The sequence below is a fragment of the Macrotis lagotis genome, chromosome 3, assembly GCF_037893015.1.
Source record: "Macrotis lagotis isolate mMagLag1 chromosome 3, bilby.v1.9.chrom.fasta, whole genome shotgun sequence".
In the NCBI taxonomy this organism is placed as follows: Eukaryota; Metazoa; Chordata; class Mammalia; order Peramelemorphia; family Peramelidae; genus Macrotis; species Macrotis lagotis.
Window position 1 is genome coordinate 191,040,823 of NC_133660.1, and position 18,880 is coordinate 191,059,702.

Below are 18,880 nucleotides of genomic sequence, written 5' to 3' on the forward strand. Positions count from 1 at the left end.
ATAGAGATAGAGATAGAGATAGAGACAGAGAACAAGAGAGAGCTATCTAGAAGATAATCTCTTTAATTGAGCATGAACATATAGTTTAGATTTCAGTAGTATCTTTTGTGTCAAAAAAAAAAAAAAGACTTCACCGGAAATTCCTCAATTTAAAATGAAACTTCTGACTAGATTATTTCCCTCTGCTAAATAATCTTGAATTATCTAGAAAATGGGGATCTCAGAAAAAGGGAACTCACAATTTTCCCTTTGTTCTAATCATGAAAATTGACTTATAAGATTTTATGTATCCTACTTTGAAGTAAACCAATGTTTTAATCTTTTTTTTTTTCATTTGGTGAAGTAACCCTTCACTTTTGGGTCACTATATGTTTGTAAACAACTCCATGAGGCGTAAATTGAAGCTCAGTTGAGTTCCCTTCAGCACATATTTACCGTGGTCAAAAGTTTGGTAGATGCAAAGGGTGAAAGTAATAACTAAACAGTATCTATTTTTTTTGTTCTATTTTGCATTATAAGGGTCACTGAGTTTCTGCTGAGTTTTTTCAAATATTATAGACATTAGTATATCTCTGAAATGATGTAGCAAATGTGGCTATTATACCAAGCAAATAGAATTAGAAACTTTAACATGTCAGAATTGAAACTGTCTGATGAAATAAACAAGTCTCTTCTTTATTGCCTCCTTTTTTAGTGACCCTTGAGTCAATCCATTCCAGAGTTAAATGGAAACTATAAATAACAGTAATTCACCGCATGTAATTATATCGTTTGCTATCCATACACTCAATTTTTAAGTGTAGAAATTGCTATTATACTTTCTGATGATCAGGAAAGGTTATTCTCATTGAGTGAAGTATCAAGAAAAAAATTGAGGAAGTGTTTATCTTTATGCTGTTTTACCATTTTGTTGAAAGCTTCCTCCTGGCCCTGTTCCCAACATGCTCCAAATAACTAAAGGGTATAATTTTTGCTGTTTTGTAATTGCATATCAAATAATTAATCAGTGGATTATTGAGAATAGTTAATCAGTGGATCTCACTTTATCAGTAGGACAGCAGCTGAGAGATTTGGCAAATAGTTTCAAATAAAGTCAATGTACAAAATATATCCGGGCATTGGAAAATTGGCAGATACACCTTAGCTGAAAACAATTTAATTCATCTTCCTCTGTCAATGATACTTGTTGTGCTGGAGTGACTCTAAAGCAAGATCATTCATCTAAATCTGTAAACAGCATAAATTCTATCATGGGAAAAATAACAGTATTGTTATTCCCTTTTTGTTTTATATAATCCTATATTTTCAAATTCTTAAAAATGTTTCCTATTATGGCACTAAAGTCATGGAGGAAAGTAACTGAAAAGTTAATTCCTTCATTTTATTAGTGATATTACTAAAGGTATTCACAAAACAAGCAATTTCAGGTGATGTATAGGTATATCCACATCCTCAAATCATAGTACATAGATGACTCCTTATTGAACCTATTCATTAGGCCAATTTTAACATAAAATAAAAAAGACAGTAAGAGAGGAAGTACATTATCATTCACTGAAAAGGGGAATAGTTGTAATATACTTGCTGTATTACATATTTGTCTATATATATATGTATGTATTTTTTCAAATAAAGAGTATTTAATCTTTTTTATTTCATATTACGGATTCCCTTGGGAGCCTGAATAAACCACTGGACCTTTATCTTAAAATATAGTCTTTATGTACATAAAATAAAATACATATTATTATCTTAACAAAGGAAATAAATTATATTGAAATCTAATTATCAAAATATTTGAAAAATAAGTTCATGAATCCCAGGTTAATAATTATTATCTCTATATAGAAAATGCAAAAGCCTGTATTTAGTTACATTAAAGGATCAGTGACAAGAAAGCAAGGGAAAAATACATATTCAATAATCATCTATTGTATGTCATGCACTATTCTTCATTTTACAATTGTTATTTCATTTAGTCCTTCACAAACTCTGGAAGGAAGGTACTATTATTATCCTGATTTTACAACTGAGGAAACTGAGGTTGAGGCAGGCTGTATGTATGATTTCCCCAGAATCACAGAGTTAGTAAGTTTCAGTGCTCAAATTTGAACATAGCTATTTCTAATTCCAGGGCTACTGGATAATTTTAATAATAATAAAATGTTAATTCATTAATCTACTCCACTGTCTGATCCATTGTTCCAATAGATTAAAGATTAATCATACCTCAAAGGATACAAAGTATGTAGAGGAAGAGGTATTATGGCGGGACAACCAACTTTCAATTTCCTTTGACATTCTTAATTTGAATACTTTCTATTCACAGTTTTCATTTTCCTGGTATCACATGAAAAGCATCCTAGAAGCAACCTGCCCCTTGAATCACGGGGTAGTTTTCTTCTTATGTCAAGAGGGTTAGTAAATATCTGAGGCAAAATTTGAATTCTAGCCTTTCTATCCATTGAACTGCTAGGTATCTCAATTAAAATACATGAATATGTTTCTATGCATAACTGTAGGACTACATATAAACAGAAGTATGAATGAATGTATGTATGTATGTATGTATGTACGCATAGACATAATTCAGTGAATATTGCAATAAAGCTTGTCACAAAAATCTTTTGGTAATTCTAATGTGCATAAAACTATACTATATTATAATCTATTAAGTGTGCAATGATATTATATTAATCTTTATTGATTAAAAATGGTAACCATCATATGAACCTTTAGTGAATTGTAATCTTTTATTAGAAGAATAAAAGTTGATGGTTGCTGCTTAAACAGGTGGTGATTGCAAAAGATTAGAGGACCTGAGGCAATTTCTTTTCTTTTTTTTTAACTTTATTGGTTTTCCAATTATATACAATAATAGTTTCTACCTCTCATTTTTTGTAAGGTTCTGAATTTTACAGTTTTCCCCCACCCTCGCTTCCCTCTGCCCACCCTATTCCTGCAGAAGGCAGTCTATTAATCTTTACATTGTTTCCATGCTATACACTGATCAAAACTGAATGTGTTGAGAGAAAAATTATATCCCTGAGGAAAAAATAAAATATTAGAGATATCAAAATTATATAATACATAAGGCAACTTTTTTTTTAATTAAAGGAAGCAATCTTTGGTCTTGGTTTTTAACTCCACAGTCCTTTTTCTGGATACAGATGGCATTCTCCATTGCAGATACCATAAAATTTTCCTGATTACTGCACTGATGGAATGAGCAAGTCCCTTAAGGTTGATCATTAGCCCCATGCTGCTGTTATGGTGTACAATGTTCTTCTGGTTCTGCTCATCTCACTCAGCATCAGTTCATGCAAATCCTTCCAGGCTTCTCTGAAATCCCATCCCTCCTGGTTTCTAATAGAAAAATAGTGTTCTGTAACTTATATATACACCACAATTTGTTCAGGCATTCCCCAATTGATGGATATTCACTCGGTTTCCAATTCTTGCCACCACAGAGTTGCTATGAATAATTTTGTACAAGGGATGTATTTACCTTTTTGATGATTTTGTCAGGGTATGGACCCAGTTAGAGGTATTGCTAGATCAAATGGTATACTCATTTATTTGCCCTTGGGCGTAATTCAAACTTGCTCTCCAGAAAGATTGGATAAGTTCATGGTCCACCAACAATGTATTAGTGTCCGAGATTTCCCACATCCCTTCCAACATTACTCATTGTCCTTTCTGATCATATTAGCCTATCTGAGAGGAGTGGGGGATTCCTCAGAGATGCTTTAATTTGCATTTCTCTAATCAGTAATAATTCAGAGCACTTTTTCATATGACTATGGATAGCTTTGATTCCCTCATTTGTAAGTTATCTTTGCATATCCTTTGACCATTTGTCAATTGGGGAATGACTTGTCTTTTTTGTTTGTTTAATTTCACTCAGTTTTCTGTATATTTTAGAAATGAGTCCTTTGTCAAAAATACTAGTCATAAAAATTGTTTCCCAATTTACTACATTTCTTTTGATCTTGGCTACAATGGAGTTTGTGCAAAAGCTTTTTAACTTAATGTAATCAAAACCATCTAGTTTATTTTTAATGGTGTTCTCCATCTCTTCCTTGCTCATGAAGTGTCTTCCTTTCCATAGATCTGACAGTTAAACTATTCCTTGATTGCCTAGATTGCTTATAATATTATTTTTAATGTCTAGATCCTATATCCATTTGGATCTTATCTTGGTATATAGTGTGAGGTATTGGTGTAATCCAAGTTTCTGCCATGCTAACTTCCAATTTTCCCAACAGTTTTTTTTTATCGAAGAGAGAGTTCTTTTCCCAGGAGCTGGGCTCATTGGGTTTATCAAACAGCAGATTGATATAATCATTTCCTGCTGTCTCTTTTGCACCTAATCTATTCCAATGACCCACCAGTATATTTCTTAACACCAGACAGTTTTGATGACTGATGCTTTATAACATAATTTTAGATGTGGTAAGGTTAAGCCACCATCTTTTGTACTTTTTTCCACAAAATCTCTTGATATTCTTGACTTTTTGTTTCTCATATGAATTTAGTTTCAATTTTTCTAGCTCATTAAGGTATTTTTGAAAGTTTGATTGGTAAAGCATTAAATAAGTACTTTAATCTAGGTAGAATTGCCATTTTTATTATAATAGCTTGGCCTATCCATGAGGAGTTAGGATTTGCCCAATTATTTAAAACTAATTTTATTTGTGTGAAAAGTGTTTTATAGTTGTTTTCATAGAGTTTCTGAGTCTGCCTTGTCAGGTAGACAAACAAGTATTTTATATTGTCTGAAGTTTCTTTAAATAGGTGTTATTTTTCTATCTCTTGTCACTGTATCATTCTGCTGTTTACATATATATATATATGTCTATACATCTATATATGTATATATATATATATATATATATATATATACATATATATGTACATATATGCTGAGGATTTAGGTTTATTTTATTTCCTGAGACTGTGTTAAAGTTGCTGATTTCTTTAGATGATTTTAAAGGATTGTCTATGTCTCTCATGATGTCATCTGCAAAGAGTGAGAGTTTTGTTTCTTCCTTCCCAATTCTAATTCCTTCAATTTATTTCTATTTTCTTACTGCTGAAGATATTTTTAATATAATACTGAATTGTAGTGGTGATAACAGAAATCCTTGTTTCACTGCTGATCTCACTGGGAATGCCTCTAGCTTATCCCCATTGCATGTAATACTTGTTCCTGGTTTCAGATAGATACTGTTTATTATTCTAAGGAAGAATCTATGTAATCCTAAGCTTTCTAATGATTTTAAGTGGGAATAAGAGCTGTATTTTGTCAAAGGCTTTTTCAGTATCTATTGAGATAATCAAATAATTTCTGTTAGGTTTCTTATTGATATAGTCAACTATATTCAGTTTTCCTAGTACTGAACCAAACCCCTTCGTTGCTGAAATAAACCCTACTTGGTCATAGTATATTAACCTAGTGATAACTTGCAATAATCATTTTGTTAAGGTTTTATTTAAGATTTTGCATCCATATTCATTGGGGAAATTGTTCTACAATTTTCTTTCTCTGTTTTTGACTCTTCCTTGTTTAGATGTCAGCACCATATTGGTGTCACAGAAGGATTTAGGCAGTTCCTTCTTCAACTATTTTTCCAAGGAGTTTATATAGAATTGGAAGCAATTGTTCCTTAAATGTTTGCTAGAATTCATATGGGAGTTCATCTGGCCATGGAGATTTTTTCTTAAGGAGTTCAATGATGGCTTGCGAATTTCTTTTTCTGAGATAGCATTATTTAGATATTTAATTTCATCTTCATTTACCTGAGCAACTTATATTTTTGTAAATATTCATCTATTTCATGTAGATTATCAAATTTATTGGCTTACTGTTGGACAAAATAATCTCAAATTATTACTTTAATTTCTTCCTCATTGGTGGTGAGTTCACCTTTTTCATTTATGATAATAGTAAATTGGTTTTCTTCTTTCTTTTTTTAATCAAATTAAGCAAAGGTTTATTGATTTTATTTTTTTCATAAAACCAACTCTTGGATTTTTAATAGTGTAATAATTTTCTTCCTTTTGATTTTATGAATTCTCTTTAATTTTTAGAATTAATAATTTGGCATATAATTGGGGATTTTTAAATTTGTTCTCTCTCTAATTTTTTTTACTTGCCTGCTTAGTTCATTGATTTCCTCTTTCTCTATTTTATTCATTTAAGCATTCAAAGATATAATATATTACCCAATAACTGCCTTGGCTGTATCCCATTAGCTTTGATATGTTGTCTAGTTATTGTCATTAATTCCTTCTATAATTTATTGTTTGTTCTTCTCAATCTTTAAAATGAGGTTATAATTTCCAATCAGTTTTAGGTCGATCTCTCCATAGCTTAATATTGCACTTGATTGTTATTGCATTATGATCTAAGAAGGAAATATTCATTATTTCTGCCTTTCTGCATTTGATTATAATGTTTTATGCCCTAGTACATGGTCAACATTTTTGTAAGTTCCATGTACTAAAGGGAAAAACGTATATTCTTTTCAATCCCATTCAGTTTTTCCAAAGGTTAAACCATGCCTTGATTTTCCAACATTTTATTTACCTCATTAACTTCCATCTAATTTATTTTATGATTAGATTTATCTAAATATGAGAGAGGGAGTTTGAGGTCTCCCACTGGTAAAGTTTTGCTGTCTATGTCTTCCTATAACTCATTCAGCTCCTCCTCTAAGAATTAGTATTGAAATTGCATCATTGTCTATGGTACCTTTTAGGAGGATATAGTTTCCTTCCTTATCTCCTTTAATGACACCTTTTTTTTACAGAGATAACTGCTTTGTCTACATAAGTGTTGCTGCCCCTAAAGTTTTCATATCACCTGAAATAAAACGGATTCTTCTCCAACTTTTTACCATTATTCTATATGCATCTTTCTGCTACAAATGAGTTTCTTGTAAGCAGCATATTGTAGGATTCTGGTTTTTAATCCACTCTGCTACCTGATTATGTTTTATGTGAGGGTTCATCCCACTCACAATCAAAATGATAAGTATTAACTCTTTCTTGCCCTCCATGCTATCTTCCTTCTGGTTGCATTTTCTTCTTTTTTCACCTTATTGATATTTCTCAACATTTTGCTTCTGGATACCTCCTTCTTTCAGTGTGTTTGCCCCTTTAGATCCAACACCCTCCCCTTTCCCTTTGCTCTTTCTTCCTTCCCTTTTCTTCTGTTAGTTCCTCTTTTTTCCACTCCTTCTTTCCTCCTTTAATACATGAGAGGTAAGATAAGTTTATTAACTTAACTGAGTGTGTGTATGTTAATACCTCTTTGAGTCAAATTTGATGAGATTAAGATTCAGGCAGTTCTCACCCCCTTCTTCTCCTCTTTTGCAATAGTTCCTTTGTATCTCTTCATGTAATGTGATTAACCCCAAACAATATCCTCCACCCTCCTGTCTCTTTACTATCCCCCCTTTTAAGGAGATATTGTTTCTAAATCATTCTACCAGAGTCATTGACAAATCATTAGTGTCCATTACTTCTGCCTCAGTATATTCTCTCCAATAGAGTTACAATTATCAAGAATTATGAGAGTCTTTCTCTCAGGTGGAGATATAGCCAGTTTCATCTTATTGGATTGCAGTTTTTTTTCTTTTCCCTTTTTTACCTTTTCATGTATCTCTTGAGTCTACTGGTTGAAGTCCAAATTTTCTATTTAATTCTGGTCTTTTTATCAGTAAAAGTTGGAAGTCTCCTATTTTGTTAAATGTCCATCTTTTTCCTTTGAAAGTAAAGAGTTAGTTTTGCCAGATAGTGAACACTTGGCTGCATTCCAAGCTCCCTTGCTCTTCAGAATATCATATTCTAGGCATATCATATGCAGCCAGGTCCTATGTAATCCTTACTGTGGCTCCTTGGTATCTAAAATTTTCTCCCTGGTTACTGGCAGTATTTTCTCTTTTATCTGATAGATCTGGAATTTGGCCACATTCCTTGGAGTTTACATTTTGCAATGCCTTTCAGGAAGGCATCTAGGTATTCTTTCAATAATTATTTTTGCCCTCTGGTTCCATGATAACAGGGCACTAAATACTTTGTTTTCTTCTTGCAGGGGTTTCATTTTCTCTTGTGTTTCTTTTCCCAATTTTTCAAATTATTTTTAAACTTCTTCCTGATCTTTTCTAAGAAATCTTTCTGGGTTGGAGATCAAATCATATTCTCCTCAGAAGTTCAAGTTCTGTCTCTGACTTAGGAGCTTTGGCTTCAAGGTAGCTTTTTATGGACCCCCCTCCCCCTTTCCACTGACTTTTCTTCATTTTCATAAATCTTTCTTAAGAGACCTGGTCACAGACCTTTGGAGTTGAAATCCCTAGAGACTTAGCTCACTTGATCTAGTAACTCTAAGTGGGCTGGTCAATAAGGGATGCTACACACTTTCTCTGGAGTTTCTGTGACCTTGATTAGTGGCCCACTATCTAGATCTGGGGTGGGGGGGGGGCAGAGCATTATCCTGGTTTTCCTTGAATAATGTTGCTGGGCCCTGAGGCAATATGGTTAATCTCATTTTTCCCTCAATACTGAGAGAGATATGCTGTCCCTACCTGAGCCTGGGAGGTTGGAGGTTGGCTACTGTTTTTGTTCTGGGAAGAGTCACTTTCTCTCATGGTGATGGAGAGAGGGTGGGACTCATCTGGAAACATAGGGACTCCACTGAAAATATGGGGCTCCTGGTCTTGGTCTTCCATACCAGCTGAGCTGAGCAGATTGATGTTTAGCTGAACTCTGGAGCTCTCTTGTCTGCACTGGAACTCTCCTTCCAGCCTCACTGCAACTCTCCTACTGCTCACACAGCCAAAGCTTCTGTAGCTGTTCTCACATTAGTCCCCTGGCCTTTCCCCACTGTCCCTGCACAGGCTTTCTGCTCTGGGCCCCCAGCTCACTCATGCTCCCCTGAGACAGATGTTGTTCATCAATGTTCTTTTCCTATGTTCTTTTTCTGCATATTGTGCATCTAAATTCTGTCAAGAGGTTTGATTCATATTAGTTCTCAGGGAAAGGCAGGAGACCTTAGCACAGTGTCTGACCTCTCTCATCTTGGTCGGAAAATCTGCTGTAACAATTTCTTAAAATAACTAAACTCTTCCTTTTACTTGAAAACTTAGAGGCAATTATTGGGTTTTTAACTGACCTAATTTAAATATTGTTGTATTTCATGGAATAGGGATAGCAGAAAAAAGATATAGACATAGGGAATGGTGGGTCAGTAAAACATACACATTAAGCAATTAAGTTCTCTATGTTATATAAGCATGGTCTGTGGAGGTCCAAAATATAATTACAATAATATCATCAAAGAACACTGATCACAGATTAGTATATGAGATATAATAAAAATAAAAAATTCAAAGAATTATGAGAGTAACAAAAATACTACACAGAAAATCATGTGAACATGCATTGTTGGCAAAATGGCAATGATATATTTGCTCCAGGCAGGGTTTATTTAGAAAAATAAACAAAATATCTGTGAAGAGCAATTAAACAAAGTTTATTTATATTTAAAATCTATCAGAATGTTTTCTAAATTATCATTATTTTCTGTTTATAGAAATAAGATTGTCTTAGATAAAACAGAGGTAATTATTAAATTTCACCTCTCAACAAAAGGAGGTATTTGATAATTACATTTTGAACTGAACTTCTTTTTGGAAATGAAAGTCAAACTTTACTGTTACATGGGCTCATCAAATTCCAAAACAAACGTTACAGTATTAGCTTTGTGCCCATCTTTCTAAACCCATTAGTTGGTCTATTCCCTTGGTATTCAAAGACCTACTTTATGGGGTGAAAGAAATGACCTGCAGAATGCTGGTCTCACTGAGATTCTTCAGCACTAAGGTATTGCTTACTTCTTTCTTTTGAAGAGGACAAAGATGTGACATGACCCCAGCACTTCTGAATCTGGTCTAAAGCACATTAAAATGTATTTTTATCTGATTTGAATGGGTTGGTGTATTAGAAAAAAATAGATAACAAAAATTAATATATAAAGATAGTTTTGTATGTCAATGTGTGACATGAGGGATACTTATAAATTTAGTAGTTTCCATTTCCATTTGATTTTGTCACCAATGCAGGTGGAAGAGAAGTTGAGAAACAGAAAGGAAGAAAGGGAAAGAGAGAGAGAAAAGGAAAGGCAGAGATTGAATAAAAAGGAGGGAAGAAAGAGATAGGAAAATGGAGGAGAGAAAGAGAGAGACAGACAGACAGACAGACAGACAGTCAGACAGAAGACAGACAGAGACAAAGAGAGAGAGACACAGCGAGACAGAGAGACATAGGCATAGAGACAGACACAGAGACAGAGAGAGAGAGAGAGAGAGAGAGAGAGAAACTTTTGCACTTACAAAGACCTAAATGAAGTATTGACTATTAGGGAATCTTTATGCATTTAGTTAAAACTAACTGTAATAATCTGACCTCAACCATATTATGATCTACCTGCCCTTCATGAAAGAAACTATAGTATATTATATCAGTTTTATACTTTATTTTAGACTAATTAATGCTATAAAGTCAGAGATTATTTGGGAATTTTTGAGTATAAAATATGATATGTAAATTTAAAATTTAGGATGAATAGAATGACAGAGCACTGACAGAGTTGGTCTGAGCAGGCCTATAATGATGACAACAAAAATGACAATGACAACAATGATGGAGATAACGATTAAAAAATATTCTGTTATTAATAGTCCATCAATGGTATTTCTTAAACTCGCAATACATCAATATTAGTGAGAGGATGAGTATTTCTTATGTCTCTGTAAACTGAAGCTCCCTGGAACATTTTCATGTCTTTAGTTCTATGAAAAAAAACCACACAAGATGATCTCATGCTTATTTTCAAACAGTTGTTAATGTCAACTGCCTTTTCTATGAATTGAGGAAAAATTGAGGTTTGTTTATGGATGATTATGGTGAAGTTTTACTTATATGTTGACTGATGCTTCTTTATACAGCAGTCATCTAATAATTCTTTTAAGATTTGTAATTCTGAATTTTCTGAATGTTGAGCTATTCTATCATTGTTCAAGAGGGTAAGTGAATGCATGCATGAATGGAATGGTCCAACTCTACCACTGATATCTATAGTTGCAGATGGAAGAGAAACATTTTAATTAAATGATTGCTTCAAGGTATTGAGGAACTCAGAAGTTAGTGGGAATCAGCAAACTAAGTAGAGGGATTGTATGCTATATTGGGGAAGAAGTAGATTTGTAACTGAATTTCAGGAGAGGGAAGTCATAATTCTGGCTTTTCAGTTTACTCACTAGTCACAAATTTACTTCAGTCCTAAATTCTTCAGTTTTCAAAATAAAATTGTTTAGTTAAGTTCTTTCAAAAGTGTTATCTAAAATTGATAAAAAGTAGATTAAATAGATGTACGTATGATGAGAAGCCTTTATTCTAAAAGAATCTTAGAGTAGGTATGATTAGAATATTCTCCATCTTTCTCTCTCTGTCTGTCACACACAGGCACAGACACACACAGACACACACACACATACACACACACACACACACACACACACACACACACACACATTATAGTCATAATCTCCTTTTTCCCTACTTTTTAAGTCATCACCTCTGCCTAACACAAGACAAAGGGATATGTTGGAAGCTATTTCAGTATTTACTAAGGAGATCAGCAATCAACTAATGGAGTTTTTATCTATTCCTCATGAATACCAAAGGTAAAAATGTAAACTTAGAGTAGAATACAAGTCATCTACAAATTGATATTCTTATTAATTATTCCACCATTCATAATTATTTTGCTACATTTATAAGTATTATTAAGCAGAACTTTTACCAGTAGGATTTGGGGGGTATTTTATTTTCATTAGGCAATGAAAATAAATGTAGGCCCATAGATGATATGTAAAGTGAAGATATAGGTTTGAACCACTGACAAGTAACTATTGTAAGATCTGTAACTATGGAAAGGAAGTATTTTTTTGTAAATAAATTAGCAAATAAATTCAACGTTTCTGTTTTGTATAAGGAAGTGCCCAACCATTCTGGGGATAAAACTTGAGGTTTGGGGTATAAAGTGGGCACTGGAGGACCTTAGACCACCTATAATTGCCTCATTATGCAATGTCAAGAGGTCTGTATATGGAAACAAAAGACATGGATTCCACATTTGACATTATATATTTCTGAGATTTTGAGAAAGATACTTAATGTTTTCAGTCTCAGTGTCCTCATCTTTAAAATAATAAGACCAAGTTAGAAGATCTCAAGGGTTCCTTTTAGGTCTATATTTGTTGTCTTTGATAGGTCTATCAAATTATCTTCCATCACAACAAATTTCTTCCAGGTCTAAGCGTCACAGTGCAGACTCCCTGACAATTATTTGTCTGTTCTCTTGTCTGAAATCTAAACTCCACCAGCAACTAGTGATCAAGAAACAAGTCAACTACATTTATTAAATATTTTTTCTTTGTCAGGCTTTGTGCTAAAGAGTAGAGATACCAAAAAAAAATAAAATACAAAAATCAGGAACTCATAATCTAATTGTGTAAACAACATTCAGATGACTTTAAAAAGATTGAATGTTAGATGAACTGGAGATAATGGAGGAGACAAGACACTAGCTTTAAGGGATATTAAATAAAGGGATATTTCAGAAAATGGAATTTTAGCTGAAATATAGAAAAAGTCAACAAAGTCACAAAGCAGAGGTAAACAAAGAATTCCAATAATCAGAAAAGTCTGTAGCCTATAGATTGTCCTTGCATTGCCCTGAAATTCTTCCACTAGATATCTAATTCTGTGAGTTTTTAAGAATTTTAACCCCTTTTCAAATAAATAAATTAAAGCTATATATAGTCATACAAAAAGGCTCTAAATTATTATTGATTAGAGAAAGGAAAACATCTATGAGGTACCATCTCACATCTATCAGATTGTCTAAGATGATAAAAAGGGAACATAATCAGTGTTGGAGAGGATGTGGTACATTATTTCATTGTTGGTGGAATTGTGAACTTATACAGTGATTATGCAGGACAATCTGGAACTATCCTCAAAAAGCAGAAAAAACTGATCAAACCCTTTAATCCAGCAATGTCTATATCCAAAAGAAATCATAAAAAATGTGAAAAGACTCACCTTTCAAAAATATTTATGGGAGGACTTCCAGCCAAGATGTCTGAGAGAAGACAAACATTGAGTTAAGGTCACCTGGTTTTCCCTCAGAAACACTTCAAAAGAAACTTCTTTACAGAAATGTTATCAACAAAACCCAGAAAGAGAATCTAGGAGAAGAACATGTACCCAAAGGTCTATCACCTAGGATTGTAGGTGAACTGGGGCAAAGAGCAGAGAGCCAGTGTGGGCAGGGTGAGAGTGTGACTAACCTAAGATCACCTGCAGAGGCTATAACCATGGGAGCCGGGATCCAAGGCCATGAAGTCTTTGGCCATGGAAACAGAGGTCTGGAGAACCTCAGCACAGAGAGTTTCAGAGAGGCAGCTGGACATCAATCACCATCAGCTTGGAGGCTTTGAGCTCTATACTTTCAGTGGAGTCCTCTTCCTAGATCAAACACAGTAAACAACCCCCCCCCCCAACCCCACCTCCACACTGAGGGTCAGGTGTGGGCAGCAGAGCTCCCTCAGGTGAAAAGGAGATTAGCATTCTAGTCCCAGGACATAGTCCAGAATGTTCAAGAATAATTCACACCCTACTGCACTCCTCACTCCCTCCAAGCCTGGGGAGACTCAAATCAAGGCCACAGACACTTTAGCATCCCCATTGACTAGCTCACTTAGAGTTACTAAGCTGAGGGAGCAAAGTCTCTATGGGTTTCCAAAGCCAAACCTCTGAGAGACAGACCCTCTCCCAACACAAGATCCTAGGAGAATAAAGAAAGGGCAGCTAAATGGGGGTCCATAGAAAACTACCAAGAAGGTAAAGACCCTGAAACAGAGAGATCTAGAACTTCTGAGGAGAATAGGAATTGCTCTCCAGTCCAGAAATATTTCCTAGAAGAAATCAAGGAGTTTAAAAATCAATTGGAAATATTTGGAAAAGAAACTCAAGAGAAAATTAATACCTTGCAAGTGAAAATTAACATTTCACAACAAGAAAACCAATCCTTGGAAAATAAAATTGGAGAAATACAAAAAGAAAATAATTCTCTCAAATCCTCAATTGGGCAAATGGAAAAAGAAAATAATTTTCTCAAAACTACACTTGGGCAAATGGAAAACTCCTGCAAAAATAAAATTGACCAACTGGAAAAGGAGTTGCAAAAGGTAAATGAAGAAAATCTGTCTCTTTTTTTAGGTTTTTGCAAGGCAAATGGGGTTACGTGGCTTGCCCAAGGCCACACAGCTGGGTAATTATTAGATGTCTGAGGCTGAATTTGAACTCAGGTACTCCTGACTCAAAGTCCGGTGCTCTTATACACTGTGCCAACTAGCCACCCCCAAAAATCTGTCTCTAAAAAAAAAAAGATTGGAGTCTGTGGAAACTAATGACTTCACAAGACAACAAGAATCTGTTAAAATTGAAAAATATAGAAAAAAAATATAAAATACCTCATCTACAAAACCACTGACCTAGAGAATAGAAGTAGGAGGGACAACCTAAGAATCATTGGTCTCCCTGAAAATAATGAAGAACAAAAAATCCTGGACTTAAAATTACAGGATTTAATGATGGAAAATTGTCCAGATATTACAGAACCAGATGGCAAAATAGTTATTGAAAGAATACATTGATCCACTCTGGAGAGCAACCCCAAAACTAAAACAGCAAGGAATATTGTGGTCAAATTCCAGAACTATCATTTAAGAGAGAAAATCCTCTAAGCAGCCAGAAAGAGACAATTTAGATACCAAGGAATCATACTAAGGATTACACAGAACCTGGTTGTGTCAACATTAATGGACCAAGGGCCTGGAGTGAAATATTCCAAAAAGTGAGGGAGCTTGAAATGCAACAAAGAATCCACTATCTGGCAAAGCTGAACCTCCCTCCAGGGGAAAAGATGGACATTTAATGACACAGGAGACTTTCAACTTTTCCTGATGAAAAGACCAGACCTTAATAGAAAATTTGCACATTAAACAGAGGGCTCAAGAGACACAGGAAAAGGTTTTTTAAAAAGGGTAAAGAAACAAACTGCTATCCAATAATGTGAAACTAGCTATATCCTAAGCTGGAAGAAAGTTTCTCATAACTCTCAAGAACTGTAACTCTATCAGACAGAATATACTTAGACAGAAGTCATGGACACTCATGACTTTTCCATGACTCTGATCACATGATTTAAAAACAATATCTCCTTAAAAAGGGGGCACAGTAAAGAGATGGGAGGATGGAGGAGATTGAATGGGGGTGAATCACATTACATAAAGAGGTACAAAGGATCTATTGAAAAAGGAGAAGAAAGGAGGAGGTACTTACTTTCATAAGATTAGGTCTAAAGTTAACATGCAAACACTCAGTTAAGTTGAGAAACTTATCTTACCTTTCAAGTATTAAAAGGGGAAAGTGGGAAGGGGGAGGAAAATAAAAACTAACAGAAGGAAGAAGGGTCCAAAGTAAATGGGAAAGAAAGGGAGGGGTTGGATCCAAGGGGACAAATATGCTGAAGATGCTGGTATTCAGAAACAAAATATGGATAAAGTGAAAAAAAGGACAAAAATATAAACAGTGAGAAAATAGCATGGAGGGCAATAAAGAGTAAGTAATTATAACTTTGAATGTGAATGGGATGAACTCTCCCTTAAAATATAAGCAAATAGCAGAGTGGATAAAAAACCAGAATCCTACAATATGTCGCTTACAAGACACTCATTTGAAGCAGAGAGATACATATAAAGTAAAGGTAAAAGGTTGGAGCAAAATATATTTTGCTTCAGCTGAAGTGAAAAAAGCAGGGGTAGCAATCCTTATCTCAGGCAAAGGATCTGCAAAATTAGATAACCTTAAAAGAAATAAGGAAGGAAACTTTATCCTCCTAAAAGGTACCATAGACAATGAAGCAATTTCAATACTAAATATGAATACAACAAGTGGTATAGCATCCAAGTTTTTAGAGAAGAAGTTAAATTAGTTACAGGATGACATAGAAAGCAGAAGTCGACTGGTGGGAGACCTCAACCTTCTGCTCTCAGATTTAGATAATATAACCACAAAATAAACAAGAAGGAAGTTAAGGAGGTAAATATAATGTTAAAATACCTAGACATGATAGACCTTTTGGAATGAGGCTAGAAAGGAATTTACATTTTTCCCGCTGTAAATGGATCCTACCCCCAAATTGACAATATACTAGACCACAAAAACATAATAATCAAAGGCAGAAAGGAAGAAATTGTGAATACATCTTTCTCAGATTATAATGCAATAAAAATCACATGCCATAATGGGCCAGGGGAGAGAGAGAGAGACCTTTAACTAATTGGAGACTAAATCACCTCATTTTTAAAGAATGAGTGGATCAAACAACAAATTATAGAAAGGATTATGGATTTCATAATGATAATAATAATAATAATAATGATGATGATGATGATGATGATGATGATGATGATGATGATACAACATACCAAAGCTTATGGTATACAGCCAAGGCAGTTGTCAGGGGATATATTATATCTTTAAATGCCTACATGAATAAATTGAAGAAAGAGGAAATCAATGAACTAAACATGAAACCAAAATACTTAGAAAAAGAACAAATAAAAAAACCCAATTAAATATCAAATTGGAAATTCTAAAAATTAAAGGAAAAAATGCAATTGAAAGCAAGAAAATGATGGAATTAGTAAATAAAAACAAGATTTGGTTTTTATGAAAAAAACAATAAAATTGATAAACCTCTGGTTAATTTGATTTAATAAAAGAAAGTATACAGCCAGATTATCCATATCATAAATGAAAAGATGAACACAACACCAACAAAGAGGAAAATAAGGAACATTGCAGAATTATTTTGCCCAACTCCATATTAATAAATTTGATAATCAGTAAAATAGATGAATATTTTAAAAAATCTAAGTTCCATGGGTTAAATGAAGAGGAAATTGAATAACCTTGTCACAGAAAAAGAAATCCCACAGGTCATTATTGAACTTCCTAAGAAAACATCTCCAGGACTAGATGGATTCACAAGTGAATTCTATGAAACATTTAAAGAACAATTGGTTCCAATACCATATAAACTCTTTGGTAAAATAGGTGAGGACAGAACTCTGCCTAACTCTTTCTATGACACCACTGTGGTGCTGATACCTAAACCAGGAAGATTCAAAATAGAGAAAGAAAATTATAGACATATCTCCCTAATGAAAGTAGATAAAAAAATCTTAAATAAAATCTTAGCAACTGATTATAGCAAGTTATCACTAGAATAATATACTAGGACCAAACAGGACTTATACCAAGAATGCAAGGTTGGTTCAATATTAGGAAACCTGTTAGTTTAATGGCTATATCAATATCAAACCTAATAGAAATCATATGATTATATGAATAGATGCAGAAAAAAGCCTTTGATGAAATACAACACCCATTCCTACTAAAAACATTAGAGAGCAAAGGAATAAATGGATTGTTCCTTAGAACACTATTCATTATCTATCTGAAACCATCACCAAGCATTATATGAAATAGGGATAAGCTAGATACATTCCCAATAACATCAGGGATGAAACAAGGATGCCTGCTATCCCTGCTACTATTCAATATTGTGTTAGAAATGTAACAGCAATAAGAGAAGAGATAGAAATTGAAGGAATTAGAATTGGGAAAAAAGGAACCAAACTCTCACTCTTTGCAGTTGACATGATGAATCATAAAACAAAATCTAAAAAAATTCTAGAAACAATTAGCAACTTTATCACAGTCCCAAGATATAAAATAAACCCTCAAAAATTCTCAGCATTTCTACATATGAATAGCAAGATACAGCAGCAAGAGCTAGAAGGAGAAATCTCATTCAAAATAATGCCAGACAATAAAAAATACTTGTGATTCTAACTACCAAGGTAGATTCAGAAACTATATGAAAACAACTAAAAAACAGTTCTCTCACAAATAAAATCTGATTTAAATAACAGGGAAAATATCATCTGCTCATGGATAGGCCCAACTAATATAATAACAATGACAATTCTACCTAAATTATCCTATTTATCTAGTGCCTTACCATTCCAAAATTATTTTAATGAGTTATAAAAAAGTTGTAATTAAATTCATATAGATAAATAAAAAGTGAAGAATTTCCAGGGATTGGATTTAATGAGAAAAGTGCACAGAAAGGTGACCTATCCCTACCAGATCTAAAATTATATTATAAAGTATCAGTCATCAAACTGTCTGGTATTAGCTAAGAAACAGAATGGTGGATCAATGAAATAGACTAGTTGAAATAATGGGGGGGATGATTATAATAATCTGCTGTTTCATAAACACAAAGAGTCCAGTTATTGGGATTAAAAACTCTCTCTTTGACAAAAATTGTTGGGAAAATTGGAAGTTTGTTTGACAGAAACTGGGATTAGACCAACATCTCACATCTTATACAAATAGAAGATCAAAATTGATACAGGATTTAGAAAAAAATATTATAAGCAAACTAGGAAATCAAGGAATAATTTACCTATCAGATCTATGGAGAGAGAAGCAGTTTATCACCAAAGAAAAGATGGAGAACATCATTAACAACAAACTAGATAATTTTGATTACATTAATTTAAAAAATATTTGCACAGATAAAACCACTGTAACCAAGATCAAAAGCAATGTAGTAAATTGCAGCTAGCATTTCTAACAAAGGACTCATTTGAACTAAGTGAAATTT